Source organism: Phascolarctos cinereus, unplaced genomic scaffold (assembly GCF_003287225.1).
Source record: "Phascolarctos cinereus isolate Bilbo 61053 unplaced genomic scaffold, phaCin_HiC Scaffold_4;HRSCAF=312, whole genome shotgun sequence".
NCBI classification, from domain to species: domain Eukaryota; kingdom Metazoa; phylum Chordata; class Mammalia; order Diprotodontia; family Phascolarctidae; genus Phascolarctos; species Phascolarctos cinereus.
In genome coordinates, this window is record NW_027555847.1 from 525927151 (window position 1) to 525943239 (window position 16089).

Below are 16089 nucleotides of genomic sequence, written 5' to 3' on the forward strand. Positions count from 1 at the left end.
CTCTATAAGACAGCAGCAAAATTTTTCTCTTCTCTATGCAAGGCAGAGGTTCAAATTTGTGACCTACCATCATGAAAACAGCCTCTCAACCAGAATAAAATATAATTGAAATTGTTTACAAAATACAAATATAATACATATAAAATGCATGGGATATAAAATGTTAATTTGTGGTTTGCTAAGTCAATATGCAGCTGGTTGGGATGTCTTTCTATTTGAGTTGGGTATCACTGATATAAGGCACAAGGAAAACCATTTTGATCATGAATTTACAGTTTGTTTTCTCTCTTCTATTTTTATGAAAACTCCGTTTTGTGTTGTAACATCTAATCACTTTTATTAGACTGAGATATAGCTATTACCTCATAATAGGGAATGAAGTTTTTCCTGTGGATTCTTATGCCTTCTTTCTGGACAAGGTCTCAGTTTGAGTAGGATTATTTCTTTATTAGTCCCTGCTGTGACAGCTGAACATAGATAGTTTCCTTTTTTTGCCACAGAAGATACTTTTATTTAGGTCAAAAATAAACGAAAGGTCCTTACTTAGCAGGGTGGGAGAGAGGGAGGGAGGGAGGGAGAGAGATAAGAAGGAGGGAATAATCTCACAATCTTCTGCCCTTAAAAAGAAAAAAGGAAAGAATTAATTTGCAGGTATTTTTGTGAAACATGTTTTTTAACACCTATTCTTAAAATGCTGAACATATTTTAACATTATTTCAAAAATCAAAATACAAATATCAATCTATATGTTGAATTTTGTATGTAATAATTCTAACATTTTTCTATTTATTTCTAGAGTCTTAAAATAACACACATACATACATATATACATATACATATACATATACATATACATATACATATACATATACATATACATATACATATACATACACACACACACATATATTAGGTTGGATGACATCATCCATATTTCCTGCCTAATGTTTAAAATATAGACAGCTAAGTTATAGAATCCAAGAGACTTTGAGTTTAGAGTCATCTGTCATAATATTATATCCAATTCAAGCATTTTATTTAGACTGTTCCCGAAAGATATGGTCTTGACATACTTCCATTCAACTCCACATTTATCAGGACATACTGTATCGGTCTGGAGTCAACACATCTGGATTTAAAGTCTACCTCTGACACAATTTGTGTGGCTATGGTAAAGTCACATAAAATTCCTAGAATTTAATTTGCTCATTTATAAAATGAGGATTAGATTTACCTGACCTATGAGATTCCTTCTAGGAATCTGAATCATTTATCTCATTTCTCTATATAGGTAAGGGATGAGGCTAGGCATGATGACTATTGAAACAAAAATAACCTCAAAGAACTTAAATTCTATTAGGGTGCAGAGCACAGTCATGTGAGGGATCCAGTATTATAAACAATGGGAAAGTGAAGGATGCTTTATTGAGGAAGTAGCACCTGAGCTGAGCCTTGAAGGAAGATGAGTCTTCTGAGAGGCAAAAATGAGGAGTTTATTTCATTTATGAGGGATATATGGTACAGATTCAGGGAGGAGAAATACTAAGATCAGGAACCACTGTTTCATTCTGGCTGGATTTAAAGTACATGAATGGGAGTAATATGAAATAAAGTTAGGTAGTCTGACTGAGGATTGATTGTAGAAAGTTTTAAATGTCAGGTGGAGCCATCTGTATTTTGTCTGCAAGACAATAGGGAGTTAATAAAGACTTTTGAGCAGATGTGTGACATGATTGTTGTTGTTGTTCCATCATTCAGTCATGTCCAACTTTGTGACCCCATGAACCATAGCACACCAGGCCCTCCAATCCACTACTGTCTCCCAAAATCTGCCCAACCTCATGTTTGTTACTTCCATAACACTATCTATCCATCTCATCTTCTGCCATCCCCTTTTCTTTTTGCCTCCTATCTTTCCCAAGATCAGGATCTTTTTCAATGACCAGTGTCTTCTCATTATGTGACCAAAGTATTTAGATTCAGCCTTGATATTTTCCCCTCCAAAGACTTGTCTGAATTAATTTCTTCTAATATTGATTGATTTCATCTCCTTGCCATGCAAAGGACTCTCAAAAGTCTTCCCAAATACCATAATTTAAAAGTACTAATTCTGTAGTGCTCAGCTTTCCTTATAGTCCAATTCTCATAGCCATACATTATTACTGGAAAAACCATAACATTGACTATATAAACTTTCATCAGGTAAGGTGACATCTCTGCTTTTTAGTATGTTGTACGAATTTACCATAGCTTTCCTTCCAAGAAAAGGGAGGGAAAAAAAGAAGAGGGAAAAAAAGAGAAAGAAAAAAGCATTAATTAAAATGTGGTAAAAGTGAAATAATTTTTAATGTGAAGTTACAAAGATCTATGAGATCTTTGAAAAATTTAGATTAAAAAAGCAGTGATTTTATTTATATGCTATTTTAGGCTACATTAGGAAAGGCAAAAATACAGTTTCTATATTGAGAGAAGTGATAGTTCCAATGTGTTTTGCTATAGGCAGACCATAGTTGGAATACAATTTTCTCTTGTGGGTACTACACTCTAGAAATAAGATCTGGAATATCCAGGATAGAAGAACAAGGGCAGTGAAGGGTTGGTCATATGTGGATTGGTTGAAGAAACTAGGTATGTTTTCCCTGAAGAAGAGAATATTCAGTGGGAACATTCTTCAAGAAAAGGCTAGTTGAAAATTTGTTGAGTGTGACATAGATACATATTCATTCTCCCAAACTTTTTTTCATTAAATGTTCATTTTTCTTATTTTATCCTCTTTCTTGAACTAATTGCTTTTTTTTCTCTTGTAACTAACAATCCTATGTCTGAATCCTTTTTTTTTTCAGCCAAAGACAAGGTTTGTTAGAACATCTGTCATATTGGCCAGACTCTTACGGAGTCTGAAAATTAGTAAGCTATTGGCTAGATTATGAGAATATGAGCACCTTAATAGAGACAAGATGGACCTTATATACAGAAAGATTATGGGAAGGATCTAGGGGTGACCAAGTAGTTTGAGGTGATTGGAGGAGGGGTCTAAGAAGGATCTGGATGGGAGTGGCCAGTAAACTGGGGTGAACAGAAAGCCTAGCTAGGATTAAGGGTGGGAAATGGCCTGGGGCCATAGGGAGGTAAGACAATGGAAGGCTAGGCTAGGTTAAGGGTGACCAGATTGAGAGACTGGGCATAGCCACAATGAAAGGCCAGTTGATGGGATTATTTGCTAAGGAAAATTCCAGAGATTTGGACATGTGGGAAAGTCCAAGGTTTTTCCTTTTTGGGGTCCAGATCCCAACCTCGTCATTCCCCCATCAAACAATTGGGACCCAAATTCTTTTGGGGTAAAGGGTGAAAGTATCAGCTTCTAAAACTTTCCCAATGGCAAGAGGAATAGAGATATCCCTGCCTTGAGGGGGTACCAAAGAGGAGGTTGACTGGAACCAAGCACAGACTGCATACAGGGAATTATGGGGGACATTAGCTGGTAGCCTCTGTTTGCTACCAATTGTAGGTGAATGGCCTTGTCACCTGGAAGACACAAATCTAACAGAATAGACTGCAGGGCCGAAATGACAGGATAAAAACATCCTTAGCTCTGTTTGCATTCAGATAATTCAGTTTTTCAACCATGCTGTATCAAATCCACCTCATAGTCAGACTCAGGAATAGCCATGTGGGTAACATTCTTTTTTCAAAGGAACATAATGGGGAAACTGAGCAAAGGATCCCATCTTAGACTATGGTTAAAATTGTCCTCTCAGCTTTTCTCAATGCTGACTTCCCACCAGTATCACATTCTCTAAGTAGTTTGTGGCATTTCTCTCAGAGATTATGGATTGATTATCGATACATTATGATGCATCAGACAACTCAAAATAAAATCCTATGAGATTTTACCTCAAATAGCAAGTTTCACTAATCACAGACTAGGAAAACTTTTTCCAAGATTTACATCTCAAATTTAAATTTGTCCTGGTGCAAAATGTCAATCATTAGAAGTTATTTCTATACACTTGCAAATTCTCAGCAAGACAAAACCCAAACAAGCTTTTTGGCAAGTTTACATATTAAAACAATAACCAACAATAGCCACATTATTTTACTGGTAACCAAATTATGAAAAGTTGCTGGACATAACTGATACAAAAAGTTCACCAGTTTGAAACTTCAAACAAACCCATTACCAATCAGGTGACTTCAAATTTGTTAAATGCACTTCCAAATTACTTAACACAAAGAATCAACATCTCATCATTAACAGTTAAAACTACATCTTTAAAAGAGCGTGCTTATCTAAGTTCAGAGCTTCTTTACCTTGAGCAAGATCTGCTGAACCTGGGTCATGCTTCCAGTCATAGGTTGCCAAAGGGCCCAAGGCCATTGCCAGGACGGGCCCATGCTGTAGCTGCTGCACCTCCCTGCTCTTTCCTTCCCCCGGGTGAGGGGGAGGGCAAAATCAAAAGTGAGGGAGAAAGGGTGAAACTCTCTTCTCCTATGAGAGGGGTTAACAGATACCCTCTTGACTCAAAGAAAGAGAGCAACCAGGTTGTACAGAGTGTTTCAAAACTCCTTAATGATTGATCACAAAACCTCCAGAATCTGCTAAGATGTTTTAAGCTCTTCTAATTTTTCACTGTAACCTCCATGAGGGAGGATTCAGGGGTGTAGAAGAAAGGGAGTAAGTAAGCCTCAGGGAATGAAAAAGCACCTACAGTTTTCCCAATTCTCTAGCATATAGAGAATTGACAGGATTGGGCATATGCTTCCAGATACGGCATCCATTCTTGTTTTCTATGCTGCAGAAGGTGTACCCAGGTCCATGGCCTCAACTGAACCAGTGGACTGAGAGTCTGAAAGCATCAGGCCGAGTGCAAGACAGCCTTGTAACTGTCTGCCTGAAAAGCACCTCCAAACTTTTCTACATGCTTGGAGAGCAACCTCAGCTGCAGGGCAAGAAAGAAAGGGAGGAGGCTTACATACCTTTTGGTATTGACTGAAGAGCAACTTGGGGTTAAGCAGTTTCCTCTTGTGCAGTGGACCATATGATGAGGTCTAAAGGTTTAGGGGTACTGGAAACTGGAGATCATAACACACGGGTCCTATCAGAAAGAATTCAACCCAAGTCTTCTTTCAGCCAAAGACAATGTTTATTAAAGATCCGCCATATTAGCCAGACTCTTAAGGAATCTCAGAACCTGTGACCTATTGGCTAGATTATAAGAAGCTGAGCCTGAATCCCTCTTTCTAAGCCTGCTGTATAATAGAAGTAACTAGATGGCATAATGGACCAGGAGTCAGGTAAATGGGTTCAAATTCAACCTCAAAGTCTGATGTAACTCTGGGCAATTTATTTACCTTCTGTATGCTCTAGTTTCCTCATCCACAAAATGGGGATAACTATAGCACCTATGTACCAGGAATGTTGTAAGCATCAACTTAGTTAGTATGTGTAAAGCACTTTGCAAACCTTAAATCACTGTATTAGTGCTAATGCATTATTTCACAATAGTTCAACTGGAAGTGACTTTTCTAGATTTTTTTCTCCATTCCATTCCCATGATCATGTATATTTGTTTTGCATAGTATAATACAGCCTACAAGTGGAAGTGTCCTTATAGAATGAAATTAGACAATACTAAGTCTAATCTTCACTCTGAGATGTAAAACATGGGTCACCATGAAGGATGTTGACATCTCAAATGTAAAGTAATGACAGATATGATCACTGAGTGCTTGGATAAATGGAAGAAGTGTGAGGCAAAGAAAAGGAAGAAATAAATGAGTGTGATATGGAAGAAAGAGTGACTGCTCATACAACTGAAATGTGGCTCATCTAGCAATCAGTGAGTTTCACATTTTATGAGCCATTTGACTGCCTTTTTTTTTTGCAGAGGTTTAGAGATTTGAGTATACAACTACTCATACTACATCAATTTTAGACAGAGAGGGGAACAGTGAGAGGAATGTCAGATGACTAAAGGACTCTGCCATAGTTTTCATCTTGTGGCAGATGGCTGGTCTATAGCTCTGACTCATTTTAACTAGCATCTACATTTTTTTTTCTCCTTTCTTTTTGTAGAGGGTACCAAAAGTAACCACATGAGGAAATATTAAGCTGAATGGAAGAAGCTAGGTTAGGAAATAGATAGGTTTGATAAAAACAAAAAAAAAGTTGCTATTTATTTAGTTCAAATTTAAGGTTTGCAAAGTACTTTAAAAGTGTTAGTTCATATAAACAAACAAACAAAAAACTGTGAGACAGGTACCATAGATATTTTATCCCCATTTTAGAAATGAAAAAATAAAAAAAGAAAACTTTTGTATAACCTTGACTCATATCTAGGAGGTAAATTCATAAAAGAGGGCCTGAATTAATAGTATTACTGTACTTAGAAGGGTAGTTATGGAATGTCTTATGCTTGTATCCTCAGGTAGAGAACAAAGACAGTTAACAGTGGCCTGGGATTTGAGCTCACAGTCTTGTTCTTAGAAAGGTCCCTCTCTCCTATGTGACTCTCGTTATGTCCTCATGCAATAAACAAAGGTATACTCGGTAATATTCAACCACAGATGCTTATGAGAAATGATAGGAAATCCAGCAAATAAATTTTCCAGAATAAGAAAGAGCAAATGGAAGAAGACTGGGGCAGGGTAGGCTCTGTTACTTCATACCTCTCTTGCTGATTTATTTCTCTCAGCCCTCTAGCTCCTGGACTAGTACTGTAGATAAAGCACACACAGTCACATGTACCATCCAGTTTGTCCTTCTAGATAGAGGTCATCTTTCACGGTCTTATCGAAGGGTAGTCCAGATGCAGCAAACATCAGTTATTGCTCCAGTTATACAGCTGCCAGAGGATGACTGCCATGTCTTCCTTTGCTTTCCTTCTTTCTCCCAAGTCTCCAAACTCCTGAGTAAAAAAAAAGAAAAAAATCTGCCCCCTGTCCTCTTATGCAAGGGCTAATTTCCAAGTCAGTTTCCTCTCTTCCCAAACTAGGAAGAATTACAAATCCTAGGGGGACTTGTGCCCAACCAATCCCTTAGCAGGAGTTGTTAAACTGATCTTCAGAGAAGTTCAGTCACTTGCTTGTAATCATGCAGCTAGTATATGTTAATTAATATCAAAAGTGAAATTTAAACACAAATTTCAATAATACACAAACCACCCTCTTCTCAGAACTTCTCTCCTTCCTAGAATATTGTCCTCTATCCAAGAGGTACCTACTATTATTATATTGTTCTCTATTATTCCAAATTCTTCCACTTTACCAAGGCCTACCATCCCATGATGGTGGCATACTGAAGTGTTGAATTTTTTAATAAGCATTGGAAATTTGTGAAAATTCTAAACATGTCTAGAGAAATTAATAGAAGCTCATTCTTCTTATTTGGATTATATTTTCTCTTTCCTCATTCTTTGAGGTCAGATTTTTTTTTTCTCTTTTAAATTTCTGCCATCCAGCATGAAGCCTGGTACATGGTACTATAAGTACTTAGTAAATACTTGCTGATTCATTCATTGATGGATGGATAAAAAGCTAATTGTATATCATCTGACCTGTATGATAGTTCACAATACAAAGCAATCTTTAGCTTTCATACCATATCCTGAAGCAAAAAGTGATTCAACTCTTTTATAATAAAAAGAAGTTGACACTGCCCCTCTCCTCAACCAGCACCACATATCTACCATATCTAACTTAGTTGTTGGTATAGACACAACTTAAGACTCTTGATTTATGTTTCTCATAAAAATGTCATCCAGGTTTATCTTTTTACAAATGAATGCCCACATCTTAACTTACTGAATAGAAGGGGAGAAAAATTAACTTGAACATGAGTTATCTAAATCATTGAAAAGACAAATATGTTTTTTCTTTAGTGATCTATCTAATCAACTAGAAAAATTATTTGAAGATGTAGACTTGGGAAAACTTTCAAAAAGTGGTAACTACTGAGTTAAAATGTGCATATTTTATGCTTATTTCTATGAATTTTACTTTTTTATCTCATAAGAACTCAAGGCCATCAAAATAACAAGCTTCTGTGAACTATCATGAAATTCCAAAAATAAAACACATCATGAGTTTTACTGCAGTTTGAGAGAAAGCTGAGATGTAGGTCTCTTCACAATAAGAATTATGTTTGCCATCAGAAATTCAGTGCTAAGCAGATAAAAGCAGCCACAATGGAAATGTAAATACAGCTGAAATCATTCTTTGGGGAGCTGTGAAATTTGAAAATTATAAACACAGTAATCTGGGGAAATGCCATATACTTTAAGATTTTTGTTTAACAATGTCTTTGATTAAAAAGCTCATTGCAATGGAGAGAAAATCATGCTTTACACTCCAGAAGTTCAGCATCCCAATCAGCAGCAGGAAATTTCTCATCATGTTAACACAAAAAGTACACATACTTTAAAAGTAGCTTCAGATTATCAACCCATATTCAGAAAGTTACAGGGCTAAGTGATCATTTATTTTCTATCTTTTTTTTTCTTGTCACAGCAACATTTAGGATCATAGATCTAGAGATGAAAAAGACCAAAGAATAAAGATAGTCCAATTTTCTCATTTTACAAAGAAGGAAAATGAAGAACAAGTAAGTTAAAAGACCTTCCTAAAGTCACCTAGACAATAAATGCCAGTCAGGATTTGAAAACAGTTCCCTGATCTTAGATCCAGTGTAGAAAACCACCTTTATTTAAGAAAATAAAGGGGTGAGCAACAAGATGGCAGACTAATCATTTTCTCTGACCCCATGACCTCTTAAACTTCTTCAAAACGTAACTCACAAAGAAGATGAATTAATTTCAGTTGTTTTCATGGTCTTAATCACCCAGAATTCAAAAGAAGCTAAAAAAAAAACCAAAATCCAGTAAAATCTAGGAACTGATGCTCATGGACCTGAGCTCACTCAACACTCCTTTCCCAACTCTCACACTACCAGCTAGTGAGGCTGAGGATATGACACAGAATTAAATAAAAATCCAAAGTTGCATCACATTCGCCCTTCCTCTTTCCAGTGTCATGGAGACTCTGGCTCCAGGCTGGGAAAGTTTGCTTGACTCTTGACAGCCAGCTGGACCACAGCTTTTAAGAAGCAAAAAACCTTTTGGGAGCTAAATCCTGGAAGAAATAGAACTGCAAAGCTCTACATTATTGGTACTAGGCAAAAAAGTCTCAGAACTGCTGGTTCTAGACCAAGACAGTACACCATTCATGTGGGGAACTATGCAGTACTTCACCAAGCTTGAGGGAAAGAACACAGAATTCAGCTGAAAATGGAGATAATAATAACACCTACCTTGCAGGGTTATTGTGGGGATCAAATGAGACAATATTTTTTAAAAAGTGCTTAGAATAGTGCCTGACATATAGTAGGTGATATATAAATGCTAATTTCCCTTCCCCCAGCCTTACCTTAAGAAGGAATAATTTTAAACAATGTTGTCAAAGGTACAGCTATTGCTGATTTTGTGACATAGACTAATGCTACTTAACTATTTACAATTATCTGTGCCTAATAATCTCAAGCTCAGGCTAGCATATAAGATTTTCACACACACACACACACACACACACACACACACACACACACACACTCATCCCCCAGAAGAACATAAGTACAGACATACAGATATGTAAGAAAATAATGATAACAATTGTTGGAGTTGACCTGGCAGCTAGGTGGCACAGTGGCCTATGTGCCACTGTGAAGGCTTGAAGTCAGGAAGACTCATCTTTTTGAGTTTTAATCTGATCTCAGACACTTACTAGCTATGTGACTCTGGAAAAGTCACTTAACCCTGTTTGCTTCGGCACCTCATCTGTAAAATGACCTAGAGGAAGAAATGGCAAACCACTCCAGTATCTTTGCCAGGAAAACCCCAAATGGGGTCACAAAGAGTGAGACATGACTGAAAAAATGACTGAACAGCAACAAAAGAATTTATGTGGAGCTTTAAAATTTGTAAATTCCTTTACAACTTATCACCTTTGATCCTCACAACAACTCTATGAGGTAGGAGTTATTTTTATCCCCATTTTACAGATGAAGAAATTGAGGCTGAGAGATTAATTGATTTCCTTTGGGACATATCTCTAAGAATTTGAGATTTGAATTCAGATCTTACTAATTACAGGCCCAACACTTTATCCACCTATTTACTAGGCCACCCAGCTATTTCTATATAGAATTATATGAAGACACAAAATCATAAGGTTGAGTCACAAAGTGGTCAAATTTGATTCTCTCTCTGTTTCTGTCTGTCTGTCTCTGTCTCTCTCTCTCTTCTTCCCAATCCTGTCCTTTCATTTCTTTTCTCTTTATCTTCCTCTCTCTTCTTCCAGCTCTGAAACAGCAATATTATAGAATATCTTGTTAATCTCAACAAGGAAGCTTCTCCCAGATTTTTGTGCTCACTATAGGAGTCTTTTTAATGGAATCTCAAGGTCATCGTCTCCTCAAGGCTACCAGTAAAAGTTATGGTGTTCTTCCTTTACAAATTAATAACTACATAGTCTACCTTATTGTGGCAACATTCAGAAGAGCAGAGACAAATCCCTACTTCTTGTAATTTAAGGAATGCAGGCTGAGGTACCCAGAAACATTCTTAATAGACTGACAATATCACATGGTAGGTCACAGGTCTGGACTTAAAAGGAACTGCAGAGGACAAATAGTCCAAACTTCTCATTTTATAGATGAGGAAACTAAGGACCAGGGAGGGTAAGTGTCTTGCCCAAAATCACTCTGATAGTAAACATCAGAGGAAATATTTAAAACCAGGTGTGTGGCTTCAGAACTAGGGCTCTTCTTACTATATGACACCAATAACTTTAAGTACTATCTCTTCACCTCACCTCAGTCTATCTTAGACTCTAGGGATGGTGGATGGGGTTAACCTTTTCTGGAAAATCCCTGGCTCTTTTATCATTTTAGGCATATTGAATCTGCTACTCTTCCAGCAGTTTATCAATATTCATTTCAATTTAATTCAAGACATATTTGTTGGTCAACAGCTGTTCTTGTGGGATAGATAAAAAAAAAATGGATACCAGATGATAGTATACTTTGATTAATCCTAAAGTGAGTAGATGACTAAATTCAAAGAGTAATCTCATTAATTTATCAATATCGGTTTAGATTAAAGTCTTTAGTGGAATATTCCAGGGATCTGTCTTGAACTCTATCCTTTTAATATTTTTATCAGGAAGGAAAGAAAGAAGGAAGGAAGGAAATAAACATTTATTGATTGCTATTATATGCCAGGCCCTGTGCTCAGAGCTTTAAAAATATTATCTAATTTGATCCTCACAACAACCCTGGGAGGTAGATTTGTTATTATTGCCATTTGCAGTGGAGAAAACTGAGACAGACAGAACTTAAGTAACTTTCTTGGGATTACATAGTCATTAAGTGTTCATGAGTCTCTAGTGAAATGTTTACCTTATCTATTCAGTCAATAGAGAAAATTACTTGAAATGAAAAGCTTTTGATCCTAGCATAGCAAGAAAGGAGCAATAATCTATCCCCCCACACACACAAAAAAAAAAACTGTGGCAAATTTTCACACAAATATATCCACCATTAATTGGAGAAGCCAAATGAAGAAAACATGTTAACATAAACATATGGAAATGTATGGGTTCTGCATAATGGACAATGCTCTTGGGCTTTCTCAGTCACCAACGCAGTAAAACAAGACTGTGTGCTTGCTCCCATGCTTTTTAGCATCACGGTTTCAGCAATACCTTTTTTTTGTTTTGAACACAAAAATGTTTATTAACATGAAAAATACATATCTAATATCCAACATTAAAAGCAGGTCATTTGTATGCATGTAAGTTCTTTTCCATTAATTACTCAATGCTCTTTATCTCTCAGCTATGCTTTAAAGAATCTGTACTTAAATAAAATTATCTTAACTTGCAAAAGAAAGGAAACTTGCAGATGTAGTAGTGTATAGCTATTGAACACAACCAGAAGTTAGAGATGGGAAATTATGATTATTATCTTGCTGCATTGAATATTTCTGTAAGAACCTTAGAAATAACAGGAAATATAGACAAAACATTTCATTTGAAATGAGGTAAGTCATATGAAAATGGTTTTAGAAGAAAATAACACTAATGTTATACATTGAGATGAAAATATTAACAAAATTCCTGGAGGATTCCCTCTGATGTTTGCATAGTTTGGCTTATCTTAAAAAATGGAAATATAAAAATTAACCAAAATACTGTTAGAAAAAGAGGCAGTTATCTGGTACCCCTTTTTTTATGACTACTTAAGTATTTTTCTTATTTTGAAAAAAAAAGTGACATATACACCACTACTTAACAGATTGATTTCTCATAAAGTCACTAGCTTCCAATTGCTCTGCTCTAATTTTTAAGGAAGCATTTTCTTCAGTAAGCTTTTGGACTATCTTTTCCATTTGGCCAATTTTGCTTTTTGAGGCATTCTCCTCACTGACTTTTTGGACCTCTTTTCCCATTTAGGTTAGGCTATTTTTTAAAGTGTCATTTTCTTCAGTATTTTTTGGGTCTGCTTTAGCAAGCTGTTAATTTGTTTTTCATGATTTTCTTGCATCACTCTCAGTTTTTCCTCTACTTCTCTTACTTGCTTCTCAAAATCATTTTTTGAGACCTTCCATGGCCTGGGACCAATTCATATTTTTCTTGGAGGCTTTGGACATAGGAGCTCTGACTTTGTTGTCTTCTTCTGGTTGTATGTTTTGATCTTCTTTGTCACCAAAGTAAGATTCAATGGTCTGACTTTTTTTGTGCTGCTTGCTCATGATCCCAGCTAATTACTTGAGTTATAAACTCTTTATTAAGGTAGGGGTCTGCTTCCAGTGTGGAGAATGCACTGTCCCAAGCTTCGGGGGTTTTGTTCAGCTGTTTTCAGAGATACTTCTGGGGACCTTTAAACTTTCAGTTCTTCCAAGGTGGTATGATAAGGGGCAAAGTTTTACTCCTTTCCTGGCCTGTGCTCTGGTCTCTGAGTGACCACAAGCACTCTTTCTGTCTTGGAGCTGTGAAGAGGATTCTTTCTTCACAGCCACTACAAGCTCCACCACACCAGTGCTCCTCCTCCCCCTGCACTGCCACCCAGAACTGTGACCCAGATGCAAGCATGGGGCAAAGCAAGAGAATCCTGCACCAGCAAAGAGATCCCTACAATCCCCCTGTGATTAGCCACTTGATTCCCCCTCAGTCTGTAGGTCAGAAGCTCTGGAAGAAGCCATTGCCCCAGGGCCGAGCTTGGGAACTGGGGCTAGGACAGTGCTTCTCTCTCTCACTGTAGACACAGACTTTTCCTACCGACCTTCTGAGTTGTCTTTGGCATTCATGGGTTAAGAAGTCTGGAAACCACCATAGCTGCATGTCATTCAGTCCTCTGAGGCCTGCTCCAGATTCGCTGAGGCCAATGCAGATGCCAAACTTCATTCCTCTCCCAGCCCAGTGCCATATACCTTTCTGATAAACTATCCAGGCTGTCTTGGACTGTAAATTTGTTTCACTCTATCTTTTTGTGGGTTCTGCTGCTTTAGAATTTATTTAGAGCCATTTTTTTGCAGGTATTTGAAGGGGTTTAGGGGAGAGCTCAAGCAAGTCACGGCTTTTACTTCGCTATCTTGACTCTGCCCCTCCTTTCAGCAATATTGTCAAATGCTTTCGATGAGGATGAATATGGCATCAAGATCAGCTACCATACTGATAAGAAATTCTTCAATTGAAAAGGCTGCAAGCCACCCTGAAGTCAGGAGGATCTGAGTTCAAATTCAGCCTCAGACCAAACACTTGACTCTTACTAGCTGTGTGACCCTGGGCAAGTCACTTAACCCCAATTACCCCCAAAAAAAAGGTTAAAAAAAAAAGAAAGAAAAAGCTACAGACCAAGACCAAAGTAGAGGGAGTGCTGGTGAATGATATTCTATTTGCAGATGATTGTGCACTCAGTGCAGCCTCTGAAGCTGAGACGCAACAAAGCATGGATCGATTCTCTGCTATTTGTCCTAATTTTGGCCTAACAATTTACACTAAGAAAACACAGGTACTCCATCAACCACCACCACACCATCCATATGTGTAACCATCAATTGCAGCAAATGGAGAAGTTTTGAATGCTGTGGATAAGTTCACTTACCTTGGTAGTGTACTTTCCAGGGACCTACACGCTGATAATGAGGTTGACATACACATTGCCAGAGCTAGCTCAATGTTTGGGAGGTTCTAAAAGAAAGTATGAGAGAGAAGAGGTATTAGATTGACTACCAAACTGAAGGTCTACAGAGCCATTGTGCTGACTTCATTGTTGTACGCCTGTGAAACCTGGACAGTATGCCAGCACCATACTAGGAAACTGAATCACTTCCATCTGAATTGTCTTAGGAGGATTCTGAAAATCACCTGACAGGATAAGGTACTAGATACTGAGGTCCTTTTTTGAACTAATCTGCCAAGCGTTCAAACTCTGCTTCAGAGAGTGCAACTCCAATGGGCCGGCCACATGGTTTGAATGCAAAATGTACTCTTGCCAAAAGCACTATTTTTTGGAGAACTCACACAGGGCAAGCACTCACATGGTGATTGGAAGAAGTGATACAAGGACACTCTTAAGGTCTCTCTTAAGGACTTTGGAATTGATTGTGTGGCATGGGAGATGCTGGCACAGAATTACTCAGCATGGTGTGCCCATGTCAGAGAAGGTACAGTGCTCCATGAGCAAAACAGAATTGAAATAGCACAGAAGAAGAGCAAGATGCAAAAATTGAGAGAATCCAGCCCAAATGTTCACATGGACTATTTGTGCCCGACTTGTGGTAGAACATTTCAAGCTCATATTGGTCTGATCAGCCACAGTTGGATACACTGTAACTTGACTCTAGCCTAGTGATGTCATTTTGGTCCTCTTTGAGAACAAAGGACAACAACCAACCAACTGATGTAGGCAACAGATATGACCAAGGAATATATGTGGAGGGAACAACTCATATTCCTGATACTGAAGAGCTCCCAAGTTATCTTACATCTTCTGGTAATCATTCTCTTTTTCTCATTCAGCCAATTCCCCACTGGCCTTGCATGGGGCACAGCCTCTGCCAGATGGTCTTATGGTCACTACTGGTTCCTGCCAGTTGAGTTTTATTGGCCACCAGGTTGTTAAGCTTGTCTCTGCTACCAGTTTCTGATTTTAGCCAGAGCCCATTTCTAGAGGGCTATCTCCTCCTCATAGAAGTGGCCTTTGTCATAATTTCAGTTTCAAATCCAGAGGATATGATAGCTTTTTTTTTTTCCTGGAAAAAGGAACAAGGCTTTGGTATGTAGATAGAAGATGTTGTGTTTTTTATGAAGAATAATAAAACACCTACTTCAACTAGACCACAAAGTGTTTGGAAAATTGCAGTAAAGCTGGATAGGTTTGGTTGGGGCAAAGTTCTGAAGTGCTTTAAATATAAAACAGAGAACTTTATATTTACTTTTAGAGGGAATGGGTAGCCACTGGAGATCATTGATTATAGGAATGAATGACCCTAGTCAGCTTTTAGAAAATTCTCTTTGGCCTAAACATTGAAGACTTAAAGCATTTACAAATTCTCAAAACAGCACAAGGTATTAGGCCTTTAAACAAGGAGTTACATAGACTTCTGAAAACAGGATTTCTGACCTAAGGTAGATTGAGATATTTGATACCGCTTATTTTTCCTTAATCAAGAAGTATAATTTTAAGGGTAAAACAAAAGGCATGAAGGCATTATTTAATTGAGTAGTAGTCCTTTAGATCAGCTATTTAATAATATAAAAGTAAATAGATATTTTTTTACCCTCAATAAATAATCAGAGAAGGAGAAAACTCTTTCTGTCTATTGCCTCCTCTCCATCACCCATATCTCCAAAGGACTGGTCTATTTACCATATTTTACTGCATAATTGTCACAGGTTTTATGCCCTTTTTTTTTGCAAAACAAGTGGGGTGAGACCATTACATGAAGCTTTAAAAATTGTGCCAGAATTACTTAAAAATCATTTATTACTAAACTGTCTTTAGTGTAAGATTAGCACACACACAATACTTGT